Genomic DNA, 17,686 nt, shown 5'->3' with positions numbered 1-17,686 from the left:
GCGGTGTATAGGCAACTGACAGCTCTTTGTAGGCAAAAAAGAAAATAACCCGTGTTACGTGCACGAAGCAAAAACATACCTACTGCTAATAATTCAAAACACTTCATAGCACTGAAAACGTGGGGACACGAATACTGCACTGTAAATGATGATGGCTTGTAATACTCTCCAGCACCTGGAGGTGGCGTGACAAGATACACATTTACATAGAGAATTTGTGACCCTCCCCCTCCCCTAACCAAGACCACCAGCAAAGATAAAACACCCCAAAACATTCATTGGGATCATGCTTATCCTTTGCAGCAAGTCTGAATGTAATTGGCCCAGAACTGTAGGAGGAGTAGCACGACAAACAAACAGACAAACAAACAAACAAACAAACAAACAGACAAACAAACAGACAAACAAACAAACAAACACCAATCCATGAATTATAGTAAAGATTTATATCTGAACTTGTAAGTTGCCTCTTACATCCATAGAAACTTCCTTCATAAGGAGTAGAGACAAGAAAAGTATGACCCTTGACAACAACACGCAGAAACACAGACAGACACAGACTGAAACGATACAAAATATAAAACTCAGGTTGAATCCTCTCATCGTCCCAGTTTGGGGATCTTTCACGTGTGTTGGTCGAATCTGCAGCTGCCTCCTCCACCCCCATTAAAGCTCAGTTTTCCGACCTGGATTTGTCGTGTTTTTCCGTTATATCTCCATCCCTGTTTTGCTGTTTCTGTGTCTGTCCAATTTTCCGTGTAAAATCATACCTTGTCGTGCCGTATTTGTCGAATTTTGTTTTTGTGTTGTCCGAGGCCTACGACGACTCGGATAGCCGTTGTGAAAATCGGTGGCCCTTTTGGCACCGTGTTCCTCAATTTGCTCATTTCTTCCGAAATATTGTACTTTCTATCCCCTCAACGTCATCCTATTTCCCCTCCTCACTTCAAAAAAAAAAAAAAAAACATAAAAACAAACAAACATATTGTTTCACTCCACAATTATCTCCTTCAACTTGGATTTCCTTCTGCCTGTACTTCTGGCAATCCATTCTTTTTTTCTCTCTCTCCCTTTTCTCAATATCTCCAAACTGTATCTTCATTGAACATAAAATGCTTTTTCCTTTAAAAGCATTTTTTAAATGTTTCAATTTCCTTATTTCTCCTCTAAGAGTACTGTCCACATTCTTCTTCTTCTTCTGCTCCTTCACCACAATCGATTAATATTCTTCTTCTTCACAAAGTTTATTTTCTAAAACTGTCTCTCAGCCAAGTGATTGGTCCACCAACACAAATACAGCACGACCTTTCTCCATGGCTTCAACAAAAATTCTTACCACCCCATCCCATGACCTTAACAGACGCCATTTGTCCAGATTGGGAAATTGCAATCAGCATTTCTCCAATTCATGACCTTTGTTTCTTCATCCCTCCTCACCTCACCACCTCAATGCTCCCCACTCACCCCACTCATTCAAACTTTCCCCTTCACCTTACCCTACAAAGCCCCCCCCTCCCCAATCCTGCAATCTACCAACACTTCATCCCCCGTCCCAAACCGTATGGATCTCAAACATCCGAGTTCTCCCCCCCCCCCCCCCCACAACCTGACAGATCTCTAAATCCAGGCCGCTGCTGATAAATCGGACATCATCTGTTTCACAAAATTGTTCCTCCCACAGGACGTCCCTGACTTCTTTGCGTCTCTCCCCAGTTATTGTCTCCTCAAATTCGATAGGCTCGAACCCCACACAAGCGGCAGAGTTGCACTTTACATCAATAACTCAATTTCTCACTGCCCTGGAACAAATCTTCCACCTCAAAACCCTCAGGAGTACCTTTGGCTGCAACTTCACCTGCACTCCCACCTCTTGTTTGTTTGTGTTGTCCCGTTCTCCCAACAGACGACTCCATCTGCGCCTCCCTCAGACAAAATGGACCAACTTTTAACAACTCATCCCAACTCTCTCTTCCTCATATGTGGCAATTTCAATCGTTACCATGCAACTTGGATGGATGTTGGTACCCCTCTCACCAGCCATAGCACTTCAGCAGAGGATTTATGTGATTCCGAGGGACTGAATCAATCTGTAAACTTTCCAACCGAGATTTCTCCCAATGGCAAATCCTCTCTTCTGGACTTGGTAATGACTAACTTTCCTGCAAATGTCTCCTGCTCTCACTCTGCTACAATTTGTTCATTTGATCATATGCTCGGAGAATCACCATCTATCTGGCGATTCTTTAAGAGCTGCCTCAGTACCGTCGAGTCTGGCAGTTCACTCGGGCAAATTGGTCAGAACTGCAAGCCGTCATCTCTCTTCAGGACTGGTCTTCTATATTTACTGTCCCTGATGTTAACTCAGCCTGGGAATTCTTCCACAGAGACCTGCTCTCTCTTATGCACAGATTCATCCCATCATGTCTTCAGTTATCCTAGTATTCTTCCCACCCATGGTACACTGAAGCCTGCGGTGAAACCATTACTCCCAAACAAATTTCTTTCTATTCCTACAAAGCAATGTGACCGAAGGCAATGGCAGGTCATTCTACGAAGCCCGCAACAAATGTGTCCACTCTCAGGAGACCCAGAAAACAACATCTGTCCAGCCTCAAGATTTAATTTTAAAACTTCTCTACCTCCTCTAAAACTTGGTGGTGCATTGTTAAGTTTGTCTCCCCATCCATGCCTTCCCTCACATGGCACGACAGCAGACTCCACTCGTGAGAAGGCTGAAGGCCTCCATTCTGGGTTTGCTTCAAATCTTGTGTCCCTACCCCTCCATCTCTGCACCAACCATGCCCAATCATACCTAACTGCTCCTGGTTTCTGTGTCTTTTACACCCGAGAAGGTGGAAAAGTTTCTGGCAACCCTCAACTCCGATTCTGCAACTGGACCGGGTGGCATCAGCTCACGTGTCCAAAAAACATGCTCTGCTGCTCTTAAACATCCTCTTTCTGCCCTTTTTCAGCCTGTCATTTGCTCTCGGTCATCAACCACCGCTTGGAAATCGGCCAACATCACTGCATTACATAAAAGGTGTGAAAACCAATCCCCTTATCTACAGGGCTATTAGCTTACATACAACCATCAGCAAAGTCATGGATTCCATCATCGCTGTCAACATGAAATCCATATTTTTCTCCAACGGCTTCATCGAAGATCACCAATTCACATTCAGACCATGTCAGTCACTTTATCTTGGATATGCTGCTCCTACTCTCCCAACAATGGTGGAGGCTCTCAATGTCAGACATGAGATCAGGGCCGTCTCTCGACATATCTCGAGGTTTTGATGCAGTCGGGCATCCCACGTTGTTCTCCAAACACTCTGCATATTGCATCCAAGGCCAACTCCACATATGGCTAACTGACTTCCTCTCTTCTCGTAGCCAACATGTGGCTCTCAACGAAATCCTTTCATCTCCTCTCCCTGTCAAGGCTGGTGTGCCCCAAGGCAGTGTTTGGGACCCAGTCATATTCTTAATCTTCATCGATGATCTCTCTTACCCTCTGGAAAATCCGCTTTATCTATTTGCTATTGACTTCACTCTCTGCCATGACATCCTTCATCCTTCAGGCAGACAGGCTGCAGCCTCTTCCCTTTCTTCAGACCTTGACAAATTTACAAGCTGGTCAAACACTTAGAATATGTCTTTCAATCCTGACAAATCTCACACCCTCACTATCTTTCTCCAAAAGGACCATCTGGCAATCATTTCTTAACAATCATCTTGACAATTCCTTCAGTTGAGTTTACTTTCTTAACAATCCTCTTGAGGAAGTTCAGTCACTCAAACTCCTGGGTCTCACTATCAACCATGATCTTTCTTGGGGAAACCTCATTTCAAAGTTGGCCTCAAAAACTAGTCACCGCCTTGGAATCCTGCATCATATAAAGTCATTCCTTGGCACACCTGAACTCATATCCACCGACAAGGCCTTCAGCCGCAGCTTGATGGAGCACTGCTCTTCCCTCTGGGCTGGTGGCTTCCCTGCCACGCATATTGCTCAGCTCGATGCCGTGGGAACCAAGGCCTTGAAGATTATTGGAATCTCTTATGATGAAGATGAATGTGTGGGCCTATCACTTTCCTATAGAAGACAAGTCAGTGGTTTCTCTGTTTTCTACCACCTCCTTGTTGGTCTTGCACTCTATGCCCTTTCCATGCTTTGTCCCCTCCTCCCAGGTTTCTGCAGGGTGCGTGTGGTCCACCATCAACCCTCTTCTGGCGAACCTAAATCCAAAATCACTGTTTATCTCCACTCATTTGTTCCTTTTTTTTCTCCTGCCTGTGGAATCAACTTCAAAATTCTCATCAATCTCATTTTGCCCTCCAAGTCTTCAAGATAGCTCATCACCACCATCTCTGATCATGGTCTTTCTACCCCCATTAGCCCCACATCAACCCCACCTCCTTCCAAATTTTCAGTTTTTCCTTCCTGAGAGTTTGCTTCTGTATCCAAATTCTTCACCCCCACATGTCGTCCCGAAACCCTTATTCCTCCCCACACCCATCGTTTCTGTTGCGCCCTGATCTGTTCAGTGTTCTCGCTCTTCCATGTGCCATGACTCTGCATACAAAATAAAACAAAATAAAAAAATCTCTAACTTGGACATGGTTCACATTCAAGGTAAAAAAAATCAACTTGTACTTGTGATTAAATTCGACAAATTTGTCGAACTGTACCTAAGGCTGGTTGGGTGCACTAGTGCAGCACATAGGCCTTGCAGCGTACCTGAAACCATGGATGGTGTGGGCAAACACACCTCAGGAACGGGTGGGGATACTTTTGACATGTTACATTCGAGGTACAAAATCAATGCATAATTAAATTAGATGTAAAAATGTTATGGTTACATTAGACTACTTTGTTTAATTGTGTTTAAGGCTAAATGGGGTGCAATATTAAAATATGTACTGCACGCATGCGCTCGCTCACACACACACCCACACACACACCCACACACACACACACACTTACTACTAGAGGGAGAGCGATGGTATATTGAATAAGATTGTAACATTTGATGAGAGCTGGGTCTATCAGTTCATGCCAGAGTCAAAGCAAGCCGAAAGTGAAGAGGAGACAGGAGCTCTGTTGCAAGACCACAAGAGTTGACATTCTTGGTCCCAACCACAAAATAAATTTCTAAATTCAGCCATCAGCCAGAAAGGTTATGGCAATATTGTTTTGGGTGTAAATTCATGTTAGGTGAACATCGGAAAAACACGAATACACAGTATTACAGTGACCTGTTGGCAAGATAAGAAACAAGTCGACGATTGCCAGGTGTGCAAGTCTCCATGGCCTACCTTGATTGCACGATAATACTCATCCTCACACAGCAAACGTGACCACCACTCCTCTGGTCGAGATCAGTTGGAAAGTCGTAAAACACCTGCCATTCAGTCCAGACTTCAGCATTATTAATTTTCAAACACTTTTGAACAATCAAATTTAAGATTTTCTTTGAAATCACTTCACCTGGGGCTGACATGATACGCACCTCAGAAGTATACCTGACTGTGAAATGTTATTTTGGTGCTCTGTAAGTAAGTTGTTGGATCAAGGACTACACTATCCTTTAAAAACACTGTTCATTTTGCTGGCTATCCCATCTGCAAGATTTAATTTGTGGAATTGCGAATGATCCCAGACATCTACTTTTTAAAAGAGTCGGCCAATGTGCAGTGCTGGTATCTCGGACCAATTCAAAGTTTCTTCCCCTGGTGTATGGGGCACTGCATCAACAGCATAACCTTCAGAGATGATGCAACAAGCAGTTATGTTTTGCCTTCTTGTTAAAGAAGAAGGAAAAAAAAACCACGAAGATGACAAACAATGCATTGTTTCGGTTTACATTGTTAGTCTGTCGTTATTGTTTAACTACGGAACGTGAATATACTTCTTTTTTTTTTTGGCAAAATCAAACCCCCCCCCCCCATGCTAAATTTAACATGATTAAAACATCACTTAAAAGGCATAATTAACAAAAAGAAAACCTTTAATTAGTTTTCAATCAAACAAGTACTGTACTCCTATTATTTATTTATTTGCCCTTAAGTTTGGACTATTCCTAACAGCAATCCTTATCCTGGCTCTCTTAACTTCGTGAGCATTGCGATATTCCTCAAGCCTTCTGTCAAAGGAGGATCGTTGCATCATGTCCGTTTCCAATGTATTTTGCAAATCCAAGCGTTTCACAATGACAGTAGATAATCACAATGTGCCCACTAGATGGCAGGTTCTGCACTGCAATAATTTCTTCACAACCTGATGGTATCTGCCATCTGTGTCCAATCACAGTCGTTTTTGGAGTACAATTGGCCAGGACGTGACATGCATATCCCTTCTCCACTGCAGAGTATTGTGCAATCGTTGACGGGGGGGGGGGGGGGGGGGGCGCCAAAGTAGCGTGCTTCTGGAGGCTCACATTGAAAAAGTAGTTTGATTTGGGGAACACATCAAGGATATCAGAACATAGTCTATTTCTTAACAGTGGTGTGGGATATTTAAAATCTATCGATGAATTTCGGCTGATAAAACAGATGAGGCTGATAAAAGCTTAGTTACTGGTGAAGGACGAGGTATACTCCGCGTTGAGGCATTTCTTGCTGCCACATTGCACCTCAATGCCAGTTTCGTCGGCGAAGCATTAGTTTTGATGTCAATAAGGAGTTATTATGAATGACAATGTTTAATGTGATCCACGGTTTAAACTTTCATTGAGGTTTCTCCACTTAAGGATATATTGCAATATTTAATGAGCCGAGTGGTAATCTTTATATATTTTGTGAAGATTAAGTCATCAGTGAGCTATATAACCCAAGGACTGGCAGATGGAGATATTCTGCTGAGGGATGTACTGGAGTCTTTGTTAATGAAGTCAAACCAATAAAAGGGATGGGACGTGCTTGGCAGCCAATCAGCTGGATAGTTTCCTCTGGGGATTTCCAGAATTTTCTTTGGAAAGGTTTAAAAGCTTCTGGTACTGCGAGATGTGTGATAGGGGCTCGAGGCCATCGCTGTTAGAACTGAAGCTGAATCTTCCATTGAACTCCAACATGAATAGTGATTTCACTGTTCGTTCAGTGTGCATTGAATTCCTACTCTGACAGATTCCTTTATCGAGGATATCTGCAAGAAGTTTCTCAAAAATATAATCTTCTGTTGGAGACTCACCACATGATGGTCAGTCTTATGCCAATCCGACCGAAGAAATGTAGAATTTGGTTAAAGTACCAACTTGCTGATGTACATATGTTTGTGTTTCCAAAAAAGGGTAGGGAAAGGGATATAAATTGGAGAAAAGGAGAGGAAAGGAAAATGGGAGGGCAGATAGTAAACGGAAAGTAATGAAGAGGACACATTGAGGAATTGTGAAGGAGGGTAGGCAGAGAAGAGAGAGATTATGATGAGAAAATAAAGGAGAAGAGGAATGTCTGAAATTATATGTGGGAAAAAACAAATCTGATATTTTGCATAGATAACATGCAGAGGGTGTTTATACTTTTCAAAATGAGCATAAAACCCAGAAAAGAAAGAATATTGAAGATTGATGGCATACTTTGTGTGTGTTACTCGTCTTTATGGACATTAAAGATGAGAACAAAGCAGCCTGCACATCTCCATTATTACATGCAGGACAAGGACAGCAGAAGACACCAGTATAATTTAACATTAATGGCAGGAACATTAGGAGACAATTGTTAAATCAGTACAATTTCAAGAATTTAAACCGAGGATATGAGTATAATGACCCAAGGACTCAGATGGGAACATGAAACAGACCAATTGAGTGCTCTTTTTTTAAATCAACGATCTGCTGAAATATGTTACAGCAATCACTACATAGGGGCTGATGTATGTACACGCTATTATCACCTCTTTGCAGCACTATGGAAATGAATATAGCCAGTAAATGTAGTGAGCAATTTGTTCAACTTCGAGATTGAATGAGCTATATTATTGCATCTGGCAAATGCACTGAACAATGTAAAGTGATTCATCCAACGTAAAAAATGTTTTGACAGCTTCAAGATGATCAGTGGGTTTGTTCAATGCTCCAAGCACCGTGGTAATTCAAATGCGTCCAGTGCCTGCAGCACAGTGCACTGGCACGACCTCAAAGTTCTGCTGCTCTGGGATGTATACCATCATTGTAGTCAGACTTTCCACTTGCATGGCTATTAGCGGCAGAACATCCAAGCGAGTTAGACATCTGCTTGGTGTCTACTTCATTGCAGTGCTCAGCTCTCTTCTCTTGAACACACTGTTGAAGACACAAGACCAAAATTATTACATATATATATATATATATATATATATATATATATATATATATATATATATATATATATATATATATAGGCAGCTCAGGAGACGGGGTAGCCAGAGGGTGTAATAATACAAATACCACTCTGTACAAATATAAGTGTAAATTTACAGTATGTATAGGTGTATATATATATATATATATATATATATATATATATATATATATATATATATATATATATATATATATATATATATATATATATATATATATATGAATATTTCAACAAATTATTGTCCCATACTCTTTACAAAGCTTTGGTGCTGCTGAAGCAGTTTCTTGCAAAGGGTTACACTATGTGGTTTGCCATTGCCTTCCCAGAATTGTTTGTCCATGCTTTATCCTTATAAATGCTGAGCATCGAGTAAGGAAGCAGGACGTACTTTAAAAAAATTTTGGGTATTACTCAGCCAGGGTTTGAACCACCAGTCTTTCAAATTAAGAGCGGATGCTTCAACCGTTCAGCCACCAAATCGGGCATAATTTATGTGCATGGCGTGTGTTACGTCACATCTTGGTGTGTTACTTCCATGTGCTCCTTACGTTTAATTTATTATTCCTGACTGCAATCCTCCGAACTGGTCAGCAGGGCAGAGACAATGTGTTCGTGTGGGAGATGACACTTGTTGCTCACAGGTAGTACAGCAAGTTCAGTAATGGGACTCGATATGTGCCCTGCTGCTTCATCAAGTTAAGGGATTTGATTTGTTTTATATATATATTTGAAAATAGCAGAAAAAAAAGAAGACAATGTCGAAGCTTTTCGTCTTGCAGCTCGTCAGGACACACACAAAAATACAGGAAATGCAGACACAAAATGAAACAATTTATTTGTTCAGACAGTTTGGGATTCCTGCTTTGGACTGTTACTGACACGAACATACGTATCATGGCTTTGAAGCAACGAGGGAACCCATGACCTCCCATTTTACAATGGATCCATGTCAAAACAGATGCAGTGTTTCAGATACTCTTTTTGTTTGCAAAGAACAGGAGCTCGTGTGTGTATAAATGTGGCTTCAAGAACTCATAAATGTGCTTCAGTACGCACACGTGCCACGATGTGGAATCGTTCAGCGTGATAGTCCTGGGCACATTCAGGATTGTTCAGGAGGTGCTGACCAATGGCAGAATCACTTTTTGAGCAGGCATTCTTGTTGGGTTCTTACATGTGCGAAATGGTTGTGTACGACCAGTCTCCAAGTTGTTCCAGATTGCCAATGGAATGTGCTGCTTGATCCGATCCTGCAGTCTGAGTGATGTGCGACCTACGTACCTGGCATCACACCGGCACTGAAATTCGTAAATAACATTGTTCAGTTTTATGGTCGGGAGCACATCATTCTGGAGAGAGGGGAGCAATTTGTGGGAAGTGAAACTCAATCTCGTTGCAACAGAGTTGTAACATTGTGAAACTGACCGTTTCACCTGTTCAAACTTTTGAGAGATTTTACCTCTCTGTGGCAGCTTAAGATAAACTGGACACTTTTCTGGTACAAATACAGTATCCTCAGTCCAAATGGCAGTTTTGCGCTCTATTAACCCAGAGATGAGTCACTTAGGATAGCCATTGTCATGGAAAATGGGCTTAATGCGCTCAATTTCAGCAGTAAATTGACAAGGTGAACATATGGACCATGCTCTATTAACAAGGGTATTCATGAGGGAAATCTTGTTGCATGTTGAGCTAAAGGTGTCCCACCATGTGTACTGCTCAGTGAAGGTAGCCTTGCAGTAGATTGTCATTAAGAATCCATCCTCAGTCTTCTCGACTAACACATCTAGAAAGGGAAGTACATTTGACTGCTCAGTCTCACATGTAAACTTTAATGCAGGATGGAGAGCATTGAGATGTTTGTGGAAGTCAGTGCAGGTGGTAGGAGTATTGAAGATTGCAAATGTGTCGTCCACATATAGGTAATATTGTTACGAATTTGGAAGCCTTGTGCACACAGACAGATAGCCGTCCCCTAAAGCTCAGTTATATGAGCGGACCGCGCCCGAGAAGGGGGACGAAAGAAAGGAGAACAAATAATTGCGCCCTGTTTGCTCGAGCTCATAGTCTGGTTCTCTGTCTGCTCGAGCGCATAGTCTGGTTCACGGAACGCATCTCTCGATGCTGGTCTGGCCTCATCTCGTCGCTGGCGCTGGTCTGCGTCTGGCTGCCCTGGTCCGTCTTCTGGCGACTGGAGCTCCGGGAAGTTGTGGACGTCCAGCCGCGCGCTCGCTGCCAGGTAGCCAGCCACGTTCTCGTCCCTCAGCTCGACTTCCATCCGAGCTGAAGGAATAATCAAGACCCTTGAGGTCCATCTCTTTTCTTTGGGTGTGTGTTTGTGTGCGGGCCTGTCTTGACTAAGTAGAACTGGTTAAATGCTTTTGCTGTACATTATTTGCATCCTTCATAGTCGGTTTAACTCTGCCCTTTATGTGTTCCTTCCCCACCTATTGTAAATAAATACCCCTATTGTTGAATGTTTCAGCTCGTCTTTGTCCTTTCCTTCATTGGTTTAGCACGGTGTGTGTTGGGTGATTAAAAAGGCCGTTGCTGCTGTAGATGTTCATTTGGACCGACGGGACCTCGGTAACCATCCGCTCGGGTTACTCGTCCCGTTCGAGTCCCGTCAAAGGTGTGAATTCCTCGGTAGCTCGCCACGTGGGCCTCTAGGTATTTTAAAGTTTGGCAAATAACCCTGTGCCCATGCGGTTGAGTTATTGACGATTCACGGTCCTGTAAAGGACCCGTACCTTGGAAGTTATCCGAGGGTAACGATCTGAATTCCGGGTGTTTGGTGGAGTCGACTCTGCTGCTCCAACTCGCGGTCGTGCTCGCAGTCGATACCCGGCCCACAACAATACACCGTAGGTCTAAGGTTCATGTTCATTTAATGCAGCACACGCTTCTCAGGAAAGTCGACGAAAATGCGAGCGGTGGACCTAATGGTGATCCCATCACGACTCTGTCTACTTGCGTATACATGTTGTCATTGAAGGTGAACCCCACTGCTCGTGTTGCCGCTTTCATGAGTTCCACAAAGACCGACCGCTTCAGAGATACATGGTGGTTCAAGGTTGCTATGAAATAGCAATGCCATACATATATCGTTGATTTCTTGGAGAGGAACATTCGTGAACAGACTGGCTATGTCAAAGGAGCACATGGTCACAACATTCTGGTCCCGCTCCAATTCACGCATGGTTCTAGCAAACGTGAACGAATCTTTGATTGTGTACTCAGAGAATTCCTCAAGAACAGGTTGCAATAATTCATTCAACCACTTGGAGAGTTTATTTTGTGCATAACCAATCATAGATAGCATAGGACATAGTGGGATGCCTTCTTTAGGTATTTTGGGTAACCCATACATCCGAGGACGCTGTGAACCATGTGGATGGATACGCTCATATACATCATGTGGGAGTTCTTTGCTTTTGCACAATTGCAATAAACACGTTTGCAATTTCCGTTCAAGTGCAGCCGTGCGGTCGTAATGAACCACATTGCCCAGTAATTTGAACTTTGTATCAGTCCGTCGTGCTCAGCAGGAATTTGATTCGTCATTAGAAATAGGAATATGATGGGACAATTGCACATAAAAGAGCTCAAACTCGGCAAACACCTCCTCTCTTTTGATACTGGCTTTGGGAATACCGAAACCATAGCCAAGGGCTAGGACAGACTCCTCGATGTCGGAGTGCACAATATCAGACAGGTTTATCACGTGCTTATTCGCATTAATGACTTTACCTTAACATTTACATTTCTTAGGTATATCAGAGTAGAGGCATTCTTCATGCACGTGTTATTTTCCATCCATTCATTGATCAAGGCGTTGTCTCGATCAAGACAAAGCCTGATCAGATTGAAAAATGAAAGGAAAGAACGTACCAATTACCAAGTGCGATGAAGAGCCCAGCGTGAAATCATTAGCATATCGGTAATTCGTTGTATTTCATCACGTGTAAATGCTTGTTCAATAGTGAGACTACGTCGAACTTTGGTCTTGTCTCTACATGTGGAATTCCTGGAAAGCAAACCTGGAAAGAATTCTGGAGGCAGTGGAATTCCTTGAAAGAATTCCTATCATTCGCCAATAAGCGATGAAACCAGTCCGGTAGCTGAGGGGGAGTGTAGCATTGGGATTGTCATGCGTGTACGATGTGTGAACGTCTTTGCAGATGTTGAGGAACTCTGGGAAGGGCTTGAAACAGCACAGCACTTACCTTGGGTAGGTCTTCTTGGGTTGCTTTATACAGCTTCTTCGGCAAGTGTATATATAGTGTACACATAGTGTTACTGTATATATACATATGCACACAGTGTACATATGTACATTGTACATATATAAAATATATATAGTTATAGAAATGACGGTGGTTGATGAAGGGTAATTATTCATCAGTTATCGCTTCGTGAATGCTAGTGGAAGTGTTCGTAACCCCAATTGGCAAAGACCAGAATCGGATGTAGAGGCACCCTCCCTTTCATCCTCACACTCATATCTGTCTCTTCTCTCGATATTCCCCCTGTGTTAATTCTCAAATCATCCCCATTGTCCTTTCACACCACACACACACACACACACACACACACACACACACACACACACACACACACACACACACACACACACACACACACACACACACACACACACACACACACACACACACCTGTTTGTTGATACAAATAAATGTGTGTGTCTCCTCCCTAACCCCAAAACCATGAAACCTAGCAGCCTGAAACTTTGCATGCATATGAAGGGAACTCCAATGGAGTGCATAAATGAAAATTGGGTGTTTGGGTTATTTAAAACACCCCTATTGAAGATAATTAACGCCTTGTATAATTATTCTTCCCCAAGGCGGCATCATTCTTGGTCAGCCCTCTGTCAGTGTGCTAGGGTCTTAATTTGCCATTTTGGTTGGCCTAATCAAACTTGCTTTGATTGGGAAACACAACCTACTCTCACAAAATAATTAAATTATATAATCAAAATATTATATCTGAGTATGCCTGGTGTTGGCTTAATGGTTAGGGTGGTGGGCTTGGGATCCTAGGATCTTGGGTTCAAATCCCACTCAGCTGTTGAAGTCATACCAGGTGGGATTGACTTTGCCTGTCATCCTTCTGAGGTCGGAAAAATGAGTAACAGCTTGCTGGTATCCTGTGTTGGAGTGGTGACCTGTCCAAGATTGTGCCCAATAGCCAAAGAGACTGCTTAAACAGCACCAATGCTCTACACAGAGGATGCTCCCAATGGATGGATATCTGAGTTGAGAATTGGGTCTTGTGAACTAAATAAGTGTTGAAATCTGGAGTGAAAAATGAATATTTCAACAAATTAGTGATTTTTATAACTCAGTGTATTTACCTCAGCAAAGCATTCAGCTTATTTTTTTCCCTCCCCTCGCACTGCGTCCCCATTACCTCCCCTCACACTCCCTTTCTCTCACCTCATGCTGTGTCTTTCTCTCCCCCTACACTGCCTCTCCCCCCTCCCACCACATTCTGCCTTCCCTCCCCCTGCCCTCTCACATTCCTCCTCCCAAACCCCCTGTATCACCATTCAACTCTCCAGAGGTCGAGGAGAGGAAGGGGTATCAAAGACTGCGAATTGGAGAAAGGAAAGCTTTTTATTTTGAGATCAAAACTGCTGCTTGGATGAATTCCGCAATTTGTCTCCGGTTTGGAGATTCTCGAGGTTCGAGTGTGTGTGAAAATTAAATAAAGGCACAAACACTGGTGGGGATTTTTCTACAATTGAAGGAAAACACCCATCCTTTCCTTCCCCTTCCCTCACACTTACCTCCTCTCAAATCCCCTCCACTCCCCACAGGCATCTTTGGGCAGTGTTTAGTATGACCAATTTGAACGTTCTGTTTTAATGATGTACCCAATTTTGTTCAATACTGTACTAATGCCTGTATAAGAGAACCATTCCCCTCCTCCCCCACTGTCCCTCAAGTGCCAGTCAAGTGTCAGTGTGACAGTCAGTTTCTGTCATGACCTCAAAAATTAGGTGAGGGTTAAAAAATATATTCTGTAACACCACATACTTTTTATTCCCATTATTGATGCAAAATTTATAAATGTCCTAGCCGGCAATGAGATACAGCTCTCACAAGAAGTAAAAGGAAGAATATACATATATATGCCAACCTTGGGGGCACTAATTGTGGAAACAAGCCCTAGAACAGGAAACCCCCCCCCCCTATGCTGTAGGGGGAGGGTTAATTAATTATGAGAGAATGGAATGCAAAAATGGGAGAATCAGGAGCACCAGCGATTATTTCAGGAAAGCACAGACTTGGGAGCTGAAATGAGCCAGGGTAGCAAATGCTGGAATTGTGTGGAGAATGATCTCGTAATTGCAAACAAATGGTTAAAACAACTCAAGAGCAGATTGTGTCACACATGGACTTCACCTGATGGGCAACATAGAAACCAAATTGACTACATTCAGAATCAGTAGAAGATGGAGAAGTGCTAGCAATCTGCCAACGTATTGCTGGGTGCAGATTATGGGACAGGTCGTGAATTTGTCGCGAAGCTATGAGTCAAATTGAGAAAGGTCAAAAACCAAAAGCTCCAAGATATGACATTGAAAACGTATCTAAAGAATATGCAATACAAGTTGAAAAAAAAGCGTTTTGCACAGCTGTAATTCCATCCATCCATTGGAACCATACTCTGTGCAGAGCGTTGGTGCTGCCTAAGCAATCTCCTTGGCTACTGGGCACAATTCTGGATGAGTCACCACTCCGATACAGGATACCAGCAAGCTGGCACTCATTTTTCCGACCTCAGAAGGATGACAGACAGAGTCAACCTACCTGGTATTAATTCAACAGGCAAGTGGGATTTGAACTCAGGATCCTAGATCCCAAGCCCACCACCCTAACCATTAAGCCAACACCAGGCATAGAGCTGGAATTGGTTGACAGAATGACACACAATTGTTGCAAGATGTTGACGACATTGTAAAAGAAGCCAAAAACAACATCCCAAAAGCAAACAGAAAGAAGAAGATGAAATAGCTGTCAGAAGAGGCAATACATATTGCATACAGAAGAAGAGAGATTAAAACCAAAGGTGCATCAAGAGAGGACATTGAGTGGCTAAATGTCGACTTCCAACGACAAGCTAGGAGAGACAGAGGTATTTCAGAGGCATGCCAAGAGAAGTGAGACAATAAAGTGGGTAACACAAGAGATCTTTTTTAATAGACCAGAGAGATCACAGGAAAGTTTTGATTAAGGATTGGGGTCCTCAAGAGCAGAACAGGAAAAGATGTCAGAAGAAACGCAGGTGAAAGAAAAATGGAAGGACTATATCAGAACTCGATACAAACAAGATAGCGATATGATAATATGATGGCAGCCTTTGAAGAAAGAGAATATGAACAAGAACCATTAGTGATAGAATGTGAGCTACGTAAAGCCCTGAAAGAGCTGGCAAATGGAAAAGCATGAGATGATGATTAAATTCCAATATAACTATTTAAAGTAGTTGGGGAGGAGGCAATCAAATGTTAACACCTGTCTGTACACAGATCTGGAGCAGGATTCTATGGCCTAAAAGGGTGGAAGCAGTCAGCATACATACCATTGCCAAAGAAAGGGGATCCAGGAGGATATTCAAATAACCAAACCATTGTCTTGATTTAACCTGCTAGTGCAATATTACTAAGGATCATGCAACGCAGAATAGAAGACTTCATTAAGCCTCATTAATAGCAGACTTAATATGCAGATGCCACATCCTTTACAAGTACAGTCTGACCATAATTCAATCCGAGCACCCAGCTGTGTATGAGGTGATTTTCCAACAGCGTGTGAAGCTCTATTGAAATAAAGTTCAGCGTTTTCTCCAAAGTCCTTTTTTCCTCCTGCATAGAACATGGATTAACAGATGATCAAAGTGAGATTGGATGAACTTCTTCCCTTTTCTTGCTATACTTGTTATATTTTTAGATTTGATTATTTACAGAAAAGCAGCGACTCATTGCTAAGCAACAGTTGGAATAAAATGACACAATACCATGTCATGTCACCATCTCACGACACAAGATCCCCTTTAATAAGATTTAATCCAACCCTCTTACCTGTAGATTACTAATCGTTCTCTCGCTCTCTCGCCCTCCATCCATCCCCACTCATTTAGTGCAACTGTTACTCCATTGTCAGTTTGTTGCTTGTTTACTCCATCTTCTTGCTCTTCCATGACCCTATTCTTGTGCTGAAAATATAATTAGGGAAGCGTGGTGCCAAGGGGAAAAACAGTCAATGCACAAACGCCTCTGAATGTCCTGATGCTAGTCTAAAAACAAAAGTGCAATTATAGTCAAACAAATGCTCATGCAAAACGAATATCACATGACAGAACCAAGAAACAAAGAAAGGTCCATGGAAAAAAAGATCACAATCGGAAAATATTCTTCAAATTGGCAAAGCTCCAGTTTGCAAACTGATGTCACATTTGCCTTCAGCAGCGATTGCATCACTAACAGAATTTGCAGCACACAGGTGATACTACTATCCTGGTGACCATCAGGTCACATTCTGCTCGAGTTTTCAACAGTCTTTGCAAGTTTATGAGCAGGAACAATAGCACTGGAGAAACAAAGGGAGTGAGGGTAGAACTCATTGATATGAGAACGGTCTCTATCTCAAATTATACAGACATTTGCCTTGCATAGTATCGACGTTTTCCTCAAAGAATGGACATTTTTCGGTCACATATTACTTTCAGATACAGTTCTTCTGTCACTCTCAACGACAAACTGTGAGGAAGTACCTCTCACACATCACCTGAAGGTGAAGAATTATAGTTAATTAAGTTACGTACTTAATAGTTACAATATATTGATAGAGTTATAGTTAAGTGCTTAATAGTTACAATATGTAGTTCACGTTACCAAGGCAATCCTTCACTGTCAGAAGTGGGCAACTCTAGCTAATTAAGGTCCTGTCACACCTTGACGATTTAGCCAGCGTTTGCCTGACGTATGCAAAATTTGGCTAAAATGCTGGCACACATCGAATACGTTATGGGTAAGTTTGTGTTTACGTTAAGAGCACGCTAGCATACGTTGTAGTACGCTGGCTTTTTTTTCGTAGTACGCCGAGGTGTTAGACAAATTTTCCATGCTTGAAATTTTTCGACGTATGCCAGCGTATGACTCACACGTTCCGCATACACTTGGCCATAAGTTGTAGGCACGTTACGCGATCGTTGACACACGTTACTTGTAAGTTAGTCATAAGTCGAAACACGTCGAGGTAATGTTTAGCGTACCCAAAACTTATTTCTAACCTATGAGTAACGTGTTGTAGGCACG

General features: G+C 42.5%; 1 long non-coding RNA gene across 1 annotated transcript; it reads right to left on the bottom strand.

Annotated features, from left to right (window-relative positions):
* Positions 1 to 7,596: 7,596 nt before the first annotated feature.
* Positions 7,597 to 17,179, bottom strand: LOC147020016 (uncharacterized). The gene is made up of 3 exons (XR_015062061.1): positions 16,451 to 17,179; positions 16,129 to 16,234; positions 7,597 to 8,279 (listed from the first exon to the last, which is right to left on the bottom strand). It is a non-coding gene; the product is annotated as an uncharacterized LOC147020016 (long non-coding RNA).
* Positions 17,180 to 17,686: the final 507 nt, after the last annotated feature.

Source organism: Eptatretus burgeri, chromosome 9, assembly GCF_056783735.1.
Source record: "Eptatretus burgeri isolate ZD-2024b chromosome 9, Ebu_testis_v1, whole genome shotgun sequence".
In the NCBI taxonomy this organism is placed as follows: Eukaryota; Metazoa; Chordata; class Myxini; order Myxiniformes; family Myxinidae; genus Eptatretus; species Eptatretus burgeri.
Note: the sequence above shows the minus strand (reverse complement) of the source record. Positions and strands in the feature narration are given on the sequence as shown.